Raw genomic sequence first — 14864 nt, 5'->3', positions numbered from 1 at the left:
AACAAGGAGATGGTGGCTTATCCAGTGTCACATAGCTAGGAGGTGTCTCAAGGCTGCCGTATCTACCACATCAATACAAACTTAATACATCAAAATCTGACTCACTTAGGGTCCATAATCATGGCAGCTTCAGCCATTTGGTACATTACAGAACCGAGGAAGAAACAAAAAACTGCCTATGAACCCTAAAACACCTGTCATGGAGTCCATATACCAAGGTTCATTCATTTTACTGATAAGAAAATTCCTCAAGCCATTATATAGACCTTATTGAATTTTACTTTATACTCAAGTCTGCCAACTATTGTCATCTGATTCCTCTGATCACAAGGGATTAGAATTAGCATGTTAGCAGGAAGAATGTTTGGTGACATTAAGGAAGGAAATAAAAATTACCAGATTACAATCATTTAATGATAACGTTTGTAATGATGACAACTGGATTATCAGGAAGAGGTTATATTATTTTCAGTATACTATGTTTAAGAAATCATTCAAGTATAGTACACATTTTAGAGATATTTTCATCAAAATGATTGTTTTTATTTTATTTTGCTGATTGAAGATTGAAGATTGTCTTTTCTATCACTTATTTCTGGTTGACGCTGAGAAAATGAATGGCTGCTCTTTCTAGAAATATAAACATTTCTATGACTTCCAACCAAATACATCAAAATGGAGTGAATATTTCAATTAATTAATTTTCATTATATGTGTAAGAACTGATTAGGTAGCAGATGAACTATCGCCATGTTTTAATAAAGAAAATCATGCACAAGTAGCTTAAGGGTTATGCTGGAATTGATATAGAAAGTTAATGACAATAGGACAAATAGGAAATGAGAATTTTGATTTCTACATACCTTAGATGTTTGGACTTTGCATTATTGCATCTATATCATTTATAGGTGTCGGGAGTAGCAAACCTATGTGAGGTCTTTCTTCACATTGGAGTATCTGAATGCCTCTTTTTTATTTCCCATTCACTTACTTTTCTTTTGGAGATTACATCTCCATGTTTCATCTGGTGCACTCATAGGCCCAATCTCATTTTTCCAACATGAGCCAATTTTCCCTACTTTAGTAAGCCTGGTGACCCTCTGCTCTTGGATGTCCCCATATTAGCATTTGATTCAGTGAAGAAAATACATTTGCTTTATTCCTGCTGCAGTTTAGAATTCCCAAACTTGAGGGATCCCTAAGCCTCAACCCTTCCCCCACCCCAGTAGCAGATATTATAGGTGTGCATTAGCACATCTGGTTTCATTAGCATTCCTAAGAATGAAATAAAAGGAATAGTAAGTGATAAGCGATGCTGCTCACAGCCTTATCCATTCATCAGAGGTTGTATCTCAATCCAAGAAATGTAGAGATATGAAGAGGAAAGAGCTAGAAAGTTCCCATGATGCCCATCAGTGCGCAAAAGTCATTGGTACAAATGAAAAACTTTGTGGAAAGAAGGAATGAATGGATGAGTGTAATAAGTGCCACCTTCCCTTGTCACTCAGGTTTCTAAACTCTCAAATAAGCATCGATGACAACCTTCCCAATAATATCATTTCTGGAAGAATAATGATGAAACCTAATGGGAAAGAGTTCACAGAGAGGGAAGCCATTTTCAAAGATAGCAGCATTGTGGAGAACGTTGCCATAGGATATACCTTGTGTTTCCCATTCTTGGAAGATTTTATTAAGGTCATTTTCAATCAAATCTCCCTATATAATTGAGTGTTCTCTCCTTAGCTGGAGGAACCAACATTGGCCTTTATTGGCTTGGTGCAACCAGTGGGAGCATTGTTACATCAGAACTTCAGCAGTTGGGTCACTCGAGTGTTCAAGGGTAAGTGAACTAAAGTGGAGGAGAAGGACATTCAATTTCATTTGATTTGGAGTCAGAGGACTAGAGTTCAAAGTTCAAATTTGTTTCTTACTATCTTATGATCTTGAGCAAGTTGCTTTATATCTTTAGTCTTCAGTTTCTTCATCTATAAAATTAAGGTGTCAGATTAGATGACATCTAAGATCGCTTCTAGCTATAAATCTGTGATCTTATGACTCCTAGGTTTTCTGTGACTGGTGACTGGGTATTATATTCCTTACCTCTGCAGTAGATTGTTCAATTTGGAGTCAGGAACGGCTGGGTTGAATTCTGATTGATACTTACTAGCTGTGTAAGTCACCTTCTTTTTCTCTGTTTCCTCACTTGTCATACCTGCTCCATAGGGCTGTTGTGAAAATCAAATGAAATAATGTGTATAAAATGACTTGCTAACATTAAAACATTAAGTAAATTTCAACTCTTAGCCTGGGCTTTACCGACTTTAAATTAATATACTCACCAATCAAAATTGCTGTCACCCAGTCCTCTTCTCTTCTTAAGTGGCTGCTATTGTTTTATTACTTGTTTTCATCTAAGTAAAGTTTTATGACCCTGGGTAAGTCACCTAATCCTATTTGCCTCAGTTTCCTCATCTATCAACGAGCTGCAGAAGCTGGAAATGACAAACCATTCCTGTGTCTTAGTCAAGAAAACCCCAAATGGGATCACAGAATCAGATATAACTGAAACAACTGAACAATAACACAAAGTAAAGAGAAATGTCAGAGTGGCTTTCCTATCCATACTAATAGATGATTCAGGCAAGCTGATTCATGTCATCAACTGAGAAACTTAGAAACAACTTAGAAAAGAAGTTTGTTGGTGTTTGGGTATAAAATTAAAAAAGGAAGAAAAAAGTTGAAAAAAGTTTCTGGACCATTTGGTCCACAAAAGTTTTTAAAATCTTGAAAATAATTTTTTTCTTTCTTTGCTCCTTTTCTGAGACCTTTGGTGACAATACATCTGTTGCTGTCCCAATCAGGGACCTGGAGAAATACACACTGGGTTCAGCCTCCAGTTATCATGAAGACTTTTACCACCCAAATCAATTTCTTTCAGACTCTTACTTAACCTGTTGACCCATTTTATTGTGTCAATAGTAGTGAAGTTTTCAGGAAAGTGACATAATATTTTGTTCATCTTTCTTGGCCACTATTAGAAACAATTATTATAGATACCATTTATGTGATGTTTAGAGGTTTAAGGTTAACAAATACTTTGCATATATTATCTTGTTTTATTATCACAATCCTGGAAGGCGGTTTCATTATTATCCCTATTTTACAGATAAAGAAACTGAGGCACATAGGCTAAGTGATTCATCCAGGGTCATACAAAAGGCAGGATTCAAACTCATATCTTCTTGAATGAAAGTTTAGAGCTTCAGAAGTAGCAATTTCCTTCTCCATTTCTTACAGGACAGGGGAAATTCCAACTTAACCTACTCTAGAATCTCTTACCTCCTGATTCAGTAATCATTTGGAAATCTCCACAATTTTTGCTGGGACCACACCTTCTCCTTGGAAAGATTCTGTCATTCCATGTAACTTTTTCTTGTGTAGGACTGAACAAATTACCTTCCATAAAGGACATGATGGCAGATACCACATGGAGGAGAGAGAGACAATAGGCAAATGGTAGGACATTCGACTTCTAAGCAATTTTGAGAAATAAGATTTGGGAGTTTGGAGGAGAAGGAGTGATTCAAAGGATAGTTTCACTGAGTATAGACATAAATCTTCAAGTTGAGGTAGAAATCCATGACAGCCAATGAGCACTAATTAAGCACCTACAGTGTCAGGTACTGTGCTAAGTGCTGGGAATACAAAAAGGGGTGAAAGCCAGTCCCTGCCCTCAAGGAGCTTACAACCTAATGGCGTGGAGGGAACAACTTAACAAACAAGCAATATACAGAATAAATAGAAAATAATTTACAAAGGGAAGGCACTTGAATTAAGAGGAGTTGGGAAATGATTCCAGTAGAAGGTGAGACTTTATCTGGGACTTGAGGGAAACCAGGAGACAGAGATGAAGGAGAAGATTCCAGGTATGGGAGAAAGTTAGAGAAAATAGCCTGGAGCCGAGAGAAAAAAACAAAAGAGGTAATGTCTTGTTTGAGGAACAGCATGTGTATCATTGCATCACAGATCATTTGTGTGGGGGCTCATGGAGGGGAGAAACTGGAAGGGCAGGAAGTGAATAGCTTGTGAAGTGCTCTAGTGTAACAGCAAGCAAAGTGGGATTTTTTTGTTTTTTTTTTTTAGAGTTCAGTTTCCTAGGTTCAGGCTAAATTGTGAGAATCTGAAGGCTCAATCTCCTTTTTGAAACCTGATAGTTCATAGCTGTGCTGAGTCATGTAGGTTTCATACATATATATATGTATATATGTGTATGTTTGTGCATGCATATATGTATGTATGTATGTGTGTGTATGTATGTTTATGTATATGTATGTATATGTGTGTGTATGTATATACTGGGAGGTTGGAGTTTTACTTTGGGGGTTAACTTATAAGAAGGATCTTGTGATTTCCTGATCAAGACTCTGAGTGACCATATGTTCAGACTCTCCCCCCCCCCATCGCTCAGATGTAAAGTCTCTCTCAATCCAAGGGTGTATGTAATATTGCTTTGATTCAGGCAATAGAGATCTGTCTTTTGGTCTTGATTGTTGACCCCTTAAATAGCTGTCTTTTCTAGTAAAGCAGACCCAAGAACCTGTGCTAGCAGCCATCCTGTGTATGCCAGTGTGGTTGCCTTTACAGAATGCCAAAGTATTTTCTATTTGATCATGGGAGCTGATAAAGAGACACTAGAGTTTAGTGAGTAGGTGGGTTACATGCTTGAATCTGTGCTTTAGGAAAATCACTTCATCAATTGAATGGGGATTGGATTGAAGTAGGGAGACACTTCTGGCAGGAGCACCCATTGGTAGGCTATTGCAATAGCTCAGACATTGAGTTGATGAGAGCCTGCACAAGAGTGATAGCATCTCAGAGGAGAGAAGAAGATGTATTTGAGATATGTAGCAAAGGTAAAGTCAATAGGTCTTGGCAACAGATTCTATGGGAAGGTAAGAGATAGTAAGGAGTCAAATAAAATGCCTAGGTTGTAAGCCTGGGGGACTGAGAAGATGGAGGTGCTTTTAATATTAATAAGGAGATTTGAAAGTGGAAAAGGTTTAAGGGGAAAGATGAGTTTAGTTTGGGTTATATTGAGTTGAAGATGTATATTGGACTTCCAGTTTGATATAGGACTGGAGGTCAGCAGAGAAATTAAGAATGGATAAATTGATCTGAGAATCATCGATTCTCATAGACGATAATTAAATCCCTGGGAGCTGATGAAATCGTCAAGTGAAGGATCAGATATATTTCTTTCCAGCTTCAGATCCAGAATCCTAAACTCAAAACACATTTTGATGATTACAAATGTGCTTACAATCATAAATAAATGAGAGGAACAATTCTGGAAAGCACTGAACCAGTGATCAAACTCATAGCCCAGAGAAACTCCCTTGATCCTCTGACTTCCTTGACAAACTTTAGACACCTCTTTACACCCCTACAGACATGTCCACTATTGGCATGCTGAAAGAGAAGTACAACTGTGTTTTTAGGTATGGAACAAGTAAAATTTTTCCTGAGTTCCCTCCAAGGAAAGGAGTGCCTGGCACATCATAGCTGTTTAACAGATCTTTGTTGCTTGATTTGATGGTTAAGGACAAAAAGAATTCCTCCACTTAAAACTGCCAGATTCCATTTTCTGGGGCCAAATTCTAGTTCTGGACAAGTTTAAATTTTAGCAGTTATTATTTACTTATTAGTTAATGCCTGTTGAATGCTGAACACTGTGTTAAGTGTTGTAGGAGATACCAAAAGAACTTCCCTCCATGAGCTTAAATGAGTTGAAGAGACAAAATATAGACACATACAGCAAGAAAAAAATCTTCAGAAAACATTCTGATATTGGATTGGGAATATGGTCAGTACAAATAAGAAGTGATATGGTAGGGCAGGAAGGGAAGAGATAAAAGAAGGCTTGCTGAAGAGCCTCTAGAGTGGTTTGAAAAGGTGGGTAAGATTCAGATGGGCAGAATGGAGAGAGGGGGTGGAAAGGGGTAGTAGAGAAACACTTGAATGTTAGACAAGAAGTTTAATTCCCAGTTATTAAGTCAACCAGTTTTCCACTTCCTCAGAACAACCTGATGAATGATGTTTTGTTTTGTGGATTTACCACAGGTATATCCGTAACTCCAGATATAGACTCCAAGAGGATTACATCAACTTCATGGATCAACTAGAAACTTTGGTAGGGATGAAACCCAGCTTACTGACACTCTTATTCACAGATCCCAATCTGGCTTTGGAAGTATTTTTTAATCCCTGTACCTGATATCAGTACTATCTACAAGGACCAGGAAAATGGGATGGGGCCAGAAGAGCCATCCTGATCCAGAAAGAACAGATCCTCAAACCTGTGGAGACTTGAGTAGTCAGTGAGATCACCCACCAGTCTCATAAATCAGCTTGGCTCAGATTTCTTTGTATCGGCATTGCTTTCTCCATGTTCATGTTATCCTTCTTTTAAATATTCACCTTCTGGAGGCAGAGTGGAGTACAAACTAGGACTTATTTAAGCTCTGCCCCTGACCCCTCAAAAAAAACCCCTACAAAAATGACTCTAAACAAATTCAAGAACCGCAGAAGCCACAAAATGACAGGTTGAAGCAAATTTCAAGCCCAAGACCATCTGGAAGGTCAACAGAAAGGGTCTATCATACCAAGCTGGGAGCAGAGTGCAGTTTGGGGATGGAGCCAGAGGAGGACTTAGGGTACTGAATCACTGATGGTTGTGGTTGTTTCCAGACTTCTCAACTTACAAACACCAAAGGCAGCTTAGAGGATTAGTGGGAAGGGTTTCTCATCTGCCTGAGAGGAGAGCGTGGTCCTACCCCAGCCCAACCAGGGCAGTGGCAGCCACTGCTGAAGCAGCTACTGATTCTGGAGCCCTCCACTTAACAAAGAACTCAAAGGTCTAGTGATTGACTGGGAAGATGAGCAAATGGGGGAGAAAAAAGCATACTATAGATTCTTACGTTCTTGATAGAAAGGTATTTTTTTATGTCATTGGTGATGAGGAAGATCAAGGGATGCAACCAAAAGAAAATAACAGAGTCAAGGTTCCTGCATCTAAAACCTCTAAAAAAAACATGAATTAGTCTCAGGCCACTGAAGAGCTCAAAAAGGATTTTGAAAATCAAGTAAAAGAAATATAGGAGAAAAGGAGAAGAGAAATGAGAGTGATGCAAGAAAATTATGAAAATAGACTCAACCGCTTGCTAACAGAGATCCAAAAAAATGCTGAAGAAAGTAACACCTTTAAAATTAGACTAACTCAAAGAGCAAAAGAGGTCCAAAAAGCCAATGAGGAGAAGAATGCCTTAAAAAGCATAATGGGCCAAATGGAAAAGGAAGTCCAAAGGTTCACTGAAGAAAATAATTCTTTCAAAATTAGAATGGAACAAATGGAAGCTAACGACTTTATGAAAAATCATGAAATTGTAAAACAAAACCAAAAGATTGAAAAAATAGAAGACAATGTGAAGTGTCTCATTAGAAACACCACTGACTTTGAAAATAGATCCAGAAGAGATAATTTGAAAATTGTGGTTTGATCTGAAAGTCATGATCAAAAAAAAAGCTTAGACATTATCTTTCAAGAAATTATCAAGGAAAACTGCTTTGATATTCTAGAATCAGAGGGTAAAATAGAAATGGAAAGAATACACTGATCACCTCCTGAAAGAGATCCCAAAAAGAAAACTCCTAAGAATATTGCAGCCAAATTCCAGAGTTCCCAGGCCAAGGAGAAAATATTATAAGCAGCCAGAAAGAAACAATTAAAGTATTGTGGAAACACAATCAGGATAACACAAGATTTAGCAGCTTCTACAATAAGGGATCAGAGGGCTTGGAATATGATATTTCAGAGGTCAAATGAGCTAGAATTAAAAGCAAGAATCACCTATCCAGCAGGTGAGTGTAATACTTCAGGGAAAAAATGGAATTTCAGTAAAATAGAGGACTTCCAAGCATTCTTGTTGAAAAGACCAGAGCTGAATAGAAAATTTGACTTTCAAATGCAAGAATCAAGTGAATCATGAAAAGGTAAATAGGAAAGAGAAACCATAAGGAACTTATTAAAATTGAACTCAACATACCTACATGCAAAGATGATATTTGTAACTCATGAGAACTTTCTCAGTATTAGGGTAGTTGGAGGGAATATGTATATTTGTGTGTGTGTGTGTGTGTATACATGTGTGTATATATATATACACACATACATGTATATATGTATCTATGTATGTATATGTACATATAAGTATATATGTGTGTATGCATATGCATATATAGAGACAGGGAAAGACACAGAGATAGAGGGCACAGGATGAACTAAATATGAAGGTATAGTATCTAAAAAGTAAAATTAAGTGTTGAGAGAAATGTACTGTGAGAAAGAGAAAGAGAGAGGCAGAATGTACTAAATCATCTCACATAAAAGAGGCAAGAAAGAGCTTTTACAATGGAGGGGAAGTGAGAGGGAATAAGTGAGCCTTACTTTCACTGTGTTTGGCTTCATGAGGGAATAACATACACACTCAATTGGGTATGGAAAGTTATGGGACAACACTTTGGAGGAAGGAGTAATCAGAAGCAGACCCTTTTATGGACCGACAGGTCAAAGGAAAGAATAGAGTAAATGGAGGGCACGGCAGGATAAAGGGAAATATAGATAGTCTTTCACAACATGACTGCTATGAAAGTGTTTTGCATGACTACACATGTGTAACATATGTCAAATTGCTTGTCTTCTCAATGAGAGTGAGTGGGAAGGGGGGAAGGGAGAGAATGTGGAACTCAAAGCTTTAGAAATAAATATTAAAAATTGTTTTTACATGCAACTAGGAAATGTGATACATAGGCAATGGGGTATAGAAATCTATCTTGCCCTACAAGAAAATAGAAGGGAAGGGGATAAGGGAGAAAGAGGTGATAGAAAGGAGGTAGATTGGAGGAAAGGGTAACCAAAATACACCCTGTCCTGGGGAAAGGAGAGATAGGGACAAAATTTGAAATTCAAAATTTTGTGGAAGGGAATGTTGAAAACTGAAAATAAATAAATTTAATTAGAAAAAAAAACTAAAGAAGAACTCACCTCCCTCAGAAGGCAACAAAGTGGGGAAAAAGTCAACATCCAAGTAGTACATTTTATTTTCTGAGTGTGATTTCTTAGGGCCTTTGGAAAACATAGCTCCCTTGAAGACATGCCCTCAATTAAGAATTTTCATATTAGTTCAAATATAGGTGGCCCCCAAATAGAGACCATAGAGTAAAATGTGATCTCTTCGAAAATAAAACAAAAAAAAATACCACAAGCTGGTACACATTAAAAATAATGAATATTATAGGATACACTTAAATCTTTCACAAAAAAAAAAAAAGATTTGGGGGAACGGTGGAAGGGTGGCAAAGGAAATACAGTTTATACTGGGACCAATAAATGAGTCACTTCAAGTCACTAAGGAGTGAAGACTGATCATCACAATCTTCTTGAGTACTTGCTATATGCTTGGTAGGTGCCAGGCCTAGAGGCCTGAGGGCTACCCGAGTCTTACCTTACCTGTCCCAGGTCTTCAGTTGGCCAAACCGGATAAACGTATGAGAGAAGAGACTTTCCGGAGTCGAACAAGGGTTAGGCTTTATTCAGGGTCCTGGTTACATGTGCAGGGGGAGCTCTTCCTTAGGAGGGAGAGAGAAATCTCCCAAGGAGGCAAAGATCTTACAGTAAGAGATTGGAAGCAGAAGTGGAAGTGGGGAGAGAGGGGGAGGGGAGAGCAAAGAGAGGAAAAACGGAGCCTTCTGTCCTGTCAGGGCCCCTCCGCGCTAAGAGCGCCTTCAGGCTTTCCTGACCCTAATTAAGCTCTCTGGACGTGTAGTTTGCACCTGAATACTGTGCCTGTTAGATAACAATAGGTGTGCCCAGATCCGGGACAGTCTCGAGGGCGGGGATGCTCCTCCCATCACGTTTCTCACGGGAAGAGGCGGAAATACACGAGATAGCTCGGTCTCACTCCTCGATTCCCTGGTGTTTCATGGGGGGCCTCATGAGAACTCTAAGATTTAGAAGTTCCCACCTTTACCCGCCCGAGACTGTCTACATGGAATCGAGCTTCCATCCCCAACAGGTAGGATATACTAAATTATTAGCATTTGTACAGTTGAGTTGAGCATTGTCAATGAGCTATGAACTGAGGCTGGACATTACCCTAATATAGTGAAGTCTCTGGGCCCTCACCACACCGGATGGAACATTCTTTGTGATAGAGTTGAATTAATTCACTGTAGCACAAAACATCTCAGATCCCAGTCCCATAAATACATCCAACGGATGTTTTTCAAGAACCTGCATTGGTAATATTTATTACTCTTATTAGTCTGACATTTTATCTATTTTTGCTCAGTGCTTATTGAAGTGAGAAAAGAATTATATTGTACATAAAGGGAAGAAATGTATTTTTCTATCTGAATTTATAATTTATAACAATACTTTGCCTAAGTTCTGAGTTGCCTTCTAAATAATTTATAGTTACATGTTCCAGCTGTCTGAAAGCTAGTCCTTTTTTAAAAATTACACTGTATTTTACATAAAAAAGAAATGTCATCAGCCCATAGGTAAAGTTTAAATAAAATGTGTGTGCATTTAAAGAACCTCAAGCTTCTGTGCTTTGTTGTAAAAGGTTAATAGATGCTGTCAAGTCTTAATTAACCATCCAACAGGGAAACATAATCTGAAATAGCAGATAATTCCCAAATCATTAATATTTAAAGTTTGGAATGTACTTTTCTGTTTATTTTTGAACCTAAGTATGTTTAATCTAGGAATGGACTACATAGGAATCACTGACTAGAGAACAACTGGGAAGCCCCGTAAAACTTCTTCATTCTGTGCCTCTCCTCTGTGTAAGGCAAATGATGCAGTAGGGAAAATACCAGATTTGGAGTCAAAAGACCTGAGTTTGAATACTCTCCCTGCTTCTTAGGATTTGTATGACCTTAGGCAATCAATAAAAGATTCAGTTAACAAATACTTATTGAACATATGTCAGGCATTTTTCTAGGTGTTATGGAGACAAGAAAAAGACTGAAACAATCCCTACTCTCAAAGAGCTTACATTCTAACAGGGGAGACAAGCACAGAGTAAAATACCAGTAGGATAAACACAGATGCAAAATAGTTAAATGCAAGCAGTAGTTTGGAAGGGAGGGCACTGGTAGTTATTCCCATTAGAGAGGTGATCACAAAGAGTCAAATGATAAATTAGGGAGGGGTTTTTTTTTTCACTTTAAAAGCTGTTTTTTGAATTAATAAGCATTTGTTTTATCTCGCTTTCACTCTCCCACCAACTGAAAAATTCAAAAATATATGAAATTGTCGTAACAAATATGTATAATCAGGAAAAACACATTCACATATCAGTCATGTTCAAAAATCCGTTTCATTCTACACTAAGTCCATCATGTCTCCAGCAGGAGGGAGATAACATGCGTCATCTTTGGTCCTCTGGTAGAATTGTTCATCATCCTATTGATTAGACCCTTCAAAGTTATTTTTCTTTATATTATTGTCTTTGAATAAATTGTTCTAATTCTACTCACTTCACTCTGTCTCAGTGGATAGAATTCTTTCAAGTTACTCCTTTGAAATTGTCCATTTCATCATTTCTTATTACACAATAATATTCCATTATATTCATATATCATAATTTGTTTAGCCATTCCCCAAGAGTTGGGTACCCCTTTACTTTTCATTTTTGAGCTACTGAGAATTTCTCTTTCTATCACTTTCTCCTTTTTTGCAGTATGCAAAAATGCTAGTGATTTATATGGATTTATTTTATATCCTTCAACTTTGCCAAATTTATTGTATCAATTAATTTTTAGTTGAGTCTTTAGAATTCTGTAAGTAAATCATTAAATCATCTGTAAAAAAAAAAGGGGGGGGATATTGGGTTTTTTTGCTTCTGCCTTCTATTTCCCTTTTGTCTTATTATTACACCTAGCATTTCTAGTATTATGATATATAGTATTAATGATTATATATATGTATATTTCTTTCCCTTCTCCTTTCCTCTCCAATATAATCACATTTTTCTCATTTTGTCTTCTAAGACCATCAGAACAGAATAAAATTGTCCATTGGACCTCTGTTTATCATATTTATCATAATACCCTTTAAGGTATTATGGTCCTGAGAAGACATCTGTATCATATCCTAATAATATGTACCTCCACAAAGTTCCTTTCAAGTTAAACAAATGTGTGTATTTTTCTGTTTCTCCAGATTCCTGCATTTCTATTGTGAAATATTTATTCAGTTCTAGCCTATCAGGAGTGTTTTGGTGATAAGCTTTTATCTTTTGTCTTTTGGAATATCAGATTCTCAACTCTCCTGTTATTTATGGTGGCAGAAACAAGTTCTTGTGTTATCTTGATTACATCTCCTTTGTACTTGAACTCTTTTTTTTGGCTGCTTGATTGTCTTAGAAGCCCTAGATTTTAGCTGTGATGCTCTCTAGAGTGTTCATTTGGGATTTTCTTCAGAATGTGACTATTTGGGATTTCTTTCTATTCACTTCTATTCACTATTCACTTAATTCTTTTTTAACTTTGCCCTCTGATTTTAAGAGATCTGGACAGTTTTCATTTATAATTATTTTGAAATATGATACCCAAGATTTTTTTTTTTAATCATGATCTTCAGATAGCGTAGTGATTCTTAGATTCTCTCTCCTTGGCCTGTTTTCTTGGTCAATTGGTTTTTAATATTATCTTCTTTACATTTTCTTTCTTTTAATCTTATTTTAATTGTTTGATGTTTGGTCCTTTATGATTTTAAGTCCTTTATGATTTTAGTCCTTTATTGGGTAAGGCTTCCCGTCATCCATTCTAAGGTACAAATTCTGCTTGTCATTCTTTCCTCTCTAACTATTCAATTTTGTATCTCTTATTTCATTTCTTTCATGAACTCTTATAACCTTTGTCACCAGGATATGTTTTTCCTCTGAGGATCTCCTTGTTCTTGCTTTAGGGTAACTCTTCTTCAGAGTTTACCTCTTGGACATTTCTCTGCCCAAGTTATTTCTTCATAGTATTTGGTGTTTTCTTTAATTTGATCAAATTACAAGTCTCAGTGTTTGGTTAGGAGGCTCGTACTTGAGTCAAACTCCTCTCTTATCCTCAGAAATGGTCTAGATAAACTGTGCTTGGTCCTGAGTGTGAAGGCTAAGACTAGGTTCCACCTTTTACAGAAAATGCCTGATCTTTAGGACCAGAATGCTTGAACATTCCTCAGGGCCTTCCTTAGATTGTAACCAGGGATACATCCTGGACACTGACACTGAGGAATTTATGTGGATTTATTTTATATCCAGAAAACTTGTTGAATTCACTGTTTCAATTAATTTTAGTTGACCTTTTAGTGTTCTTTCAGTAAGTCATCATGTCACCTGCAAAAAGAAAAGATAATTTTGTTTCTTCTTTGTTTATGCTTACTCCTCCCAGAAGGTCATTGCTTATAACATACAAAGAATTTTCTAAAAGAAAAAAAGGAGAAAACCCAAACGAATCAATATTTTTAAAAATCTGAAACTTTTTTTTCCATGTTCCATAGCAATGTATCTCCCTTCCCTCAATCATTACAAAGAACTTCCCACATTACTTTGGAGGAGAGGAGCCAAGCTTCTACAGTAATTTGTTAAGAACTATGAAGTGCCACACATAGATCTTTGTGAAAGGACTGATGATTCAGTGATGAAAATGAGCAGTTCTTACTTTCATGTAGCTTATATTCCACTGGGGTTGGGGGGTGGGGAGGAAGACACAGCACGTGCATAGGTAAATAAGTGCAAACTATATTCTTAATAAATATGAATGTCACACATAGAGTTATCAGTAGAGCTTGAGATGCCTCTTCTCTAATACAAATTTTGGCTTGAGCCCCCATTACTAGCTTCCCAATCTCATGTAGCCAATTAGCATCAATTAGCTTTTACAAAAGAATATATTCATTGAAAATTTATCAAGAATGGAAGTACAAACATTTCCTGCCCAATACCTTGAAGTCACACTCCACTTTATACCACCTCAGTCCCTGAGGAGAGTGATCTCAGACTTAGTAGTTTTGACATAGCATAGGTACCACCAATTTCATATGCAAACGTAGCATCAGGGCATCAATCCGAGGTCACTCCTCATTTCAGCTACAACTGGGCTGGGTCCCAAAGGTTGCTATTTGCTTCTCGGTCATCAATGTTTGAAAGATTACAAAACCTGGAATGGACTCAACTCTCAGACCCTTGGACTGACTCATTGTCCTAACATTTTGGATTCATGAAATTCATAGCCTCCAGATTAATCCCATTCATCTAAAATGAACAAACAAATGTCAAGGCAAAAATACTCAGGTTGACCTCCATGAGGCCTTTTCCCTTACAGTTTATCTCTCTTTTCTCACCAGAAGCTCATTGTAATTTGTCCTTAGTTTTGGAAGAGGGCCAAAGACATCACAAGGGCGATTTCCTGACTTGTGCACGAAGCAGGAAGAAGTCAAATCCAAGAAAGTGAGGTTAAGCCTCTACACAGCTAGTGTCTTTTTAAAGCATCTTCAGTCAATCAAATAGACCCCTCATTATGTGGTCAACAGAACAGAACCAGTAATGAATACCTAGCATGTTCTATGTTTCTCCATTTCACTTGCATTAGGCATCATCGCTATCAGAAAATCACCTACAGTCTTCCATATAGGGAAGGGCATTCATGGGATCCTGCATATGTTCATAGGGATTACCTCCATGTCAGACTTCTGTTAAATAGATTTTATTTTCACCATTTGACAGATGAGGAAACTGTGGCACAGAGGT

General features: G+C 37.3%; 1 pseudogene; it reads left to right on the top strand.

Annotated features, from left to right (window-relative positions):
- The first annotated feature begins 1467 nt into the window (after positions 1-1467).
- LOC140523199 (flavin-containing monooxygenase 5-like) lies at positions 1468-6370 on the top strand (annotated as a pseudogene).
- The last annotated feature ends 8494 nt before the right edge of the window (positions 6371-14864 follow it).

This window comes from Notamacropus eugenii, chromosome 2, assembly GCF_028372415.1.
Source record: "Notamacropus eugenii isolate mMacEug1 chromosome 2, mMacEug1.pri_v2, whole genome shotgun sequence".
Lineage (NCBI taxonomy): Eukaryota > Metazoa > Chordata > Mammalia > Diprotodontia > Macropodidae > Notamacropus > Notamacropus eugenii.
The sequence above is the reverse complement of the archived record's forward strand: the minus strand, read 5'-3'. Positions and strand labels throughout refer to the sequence as shown.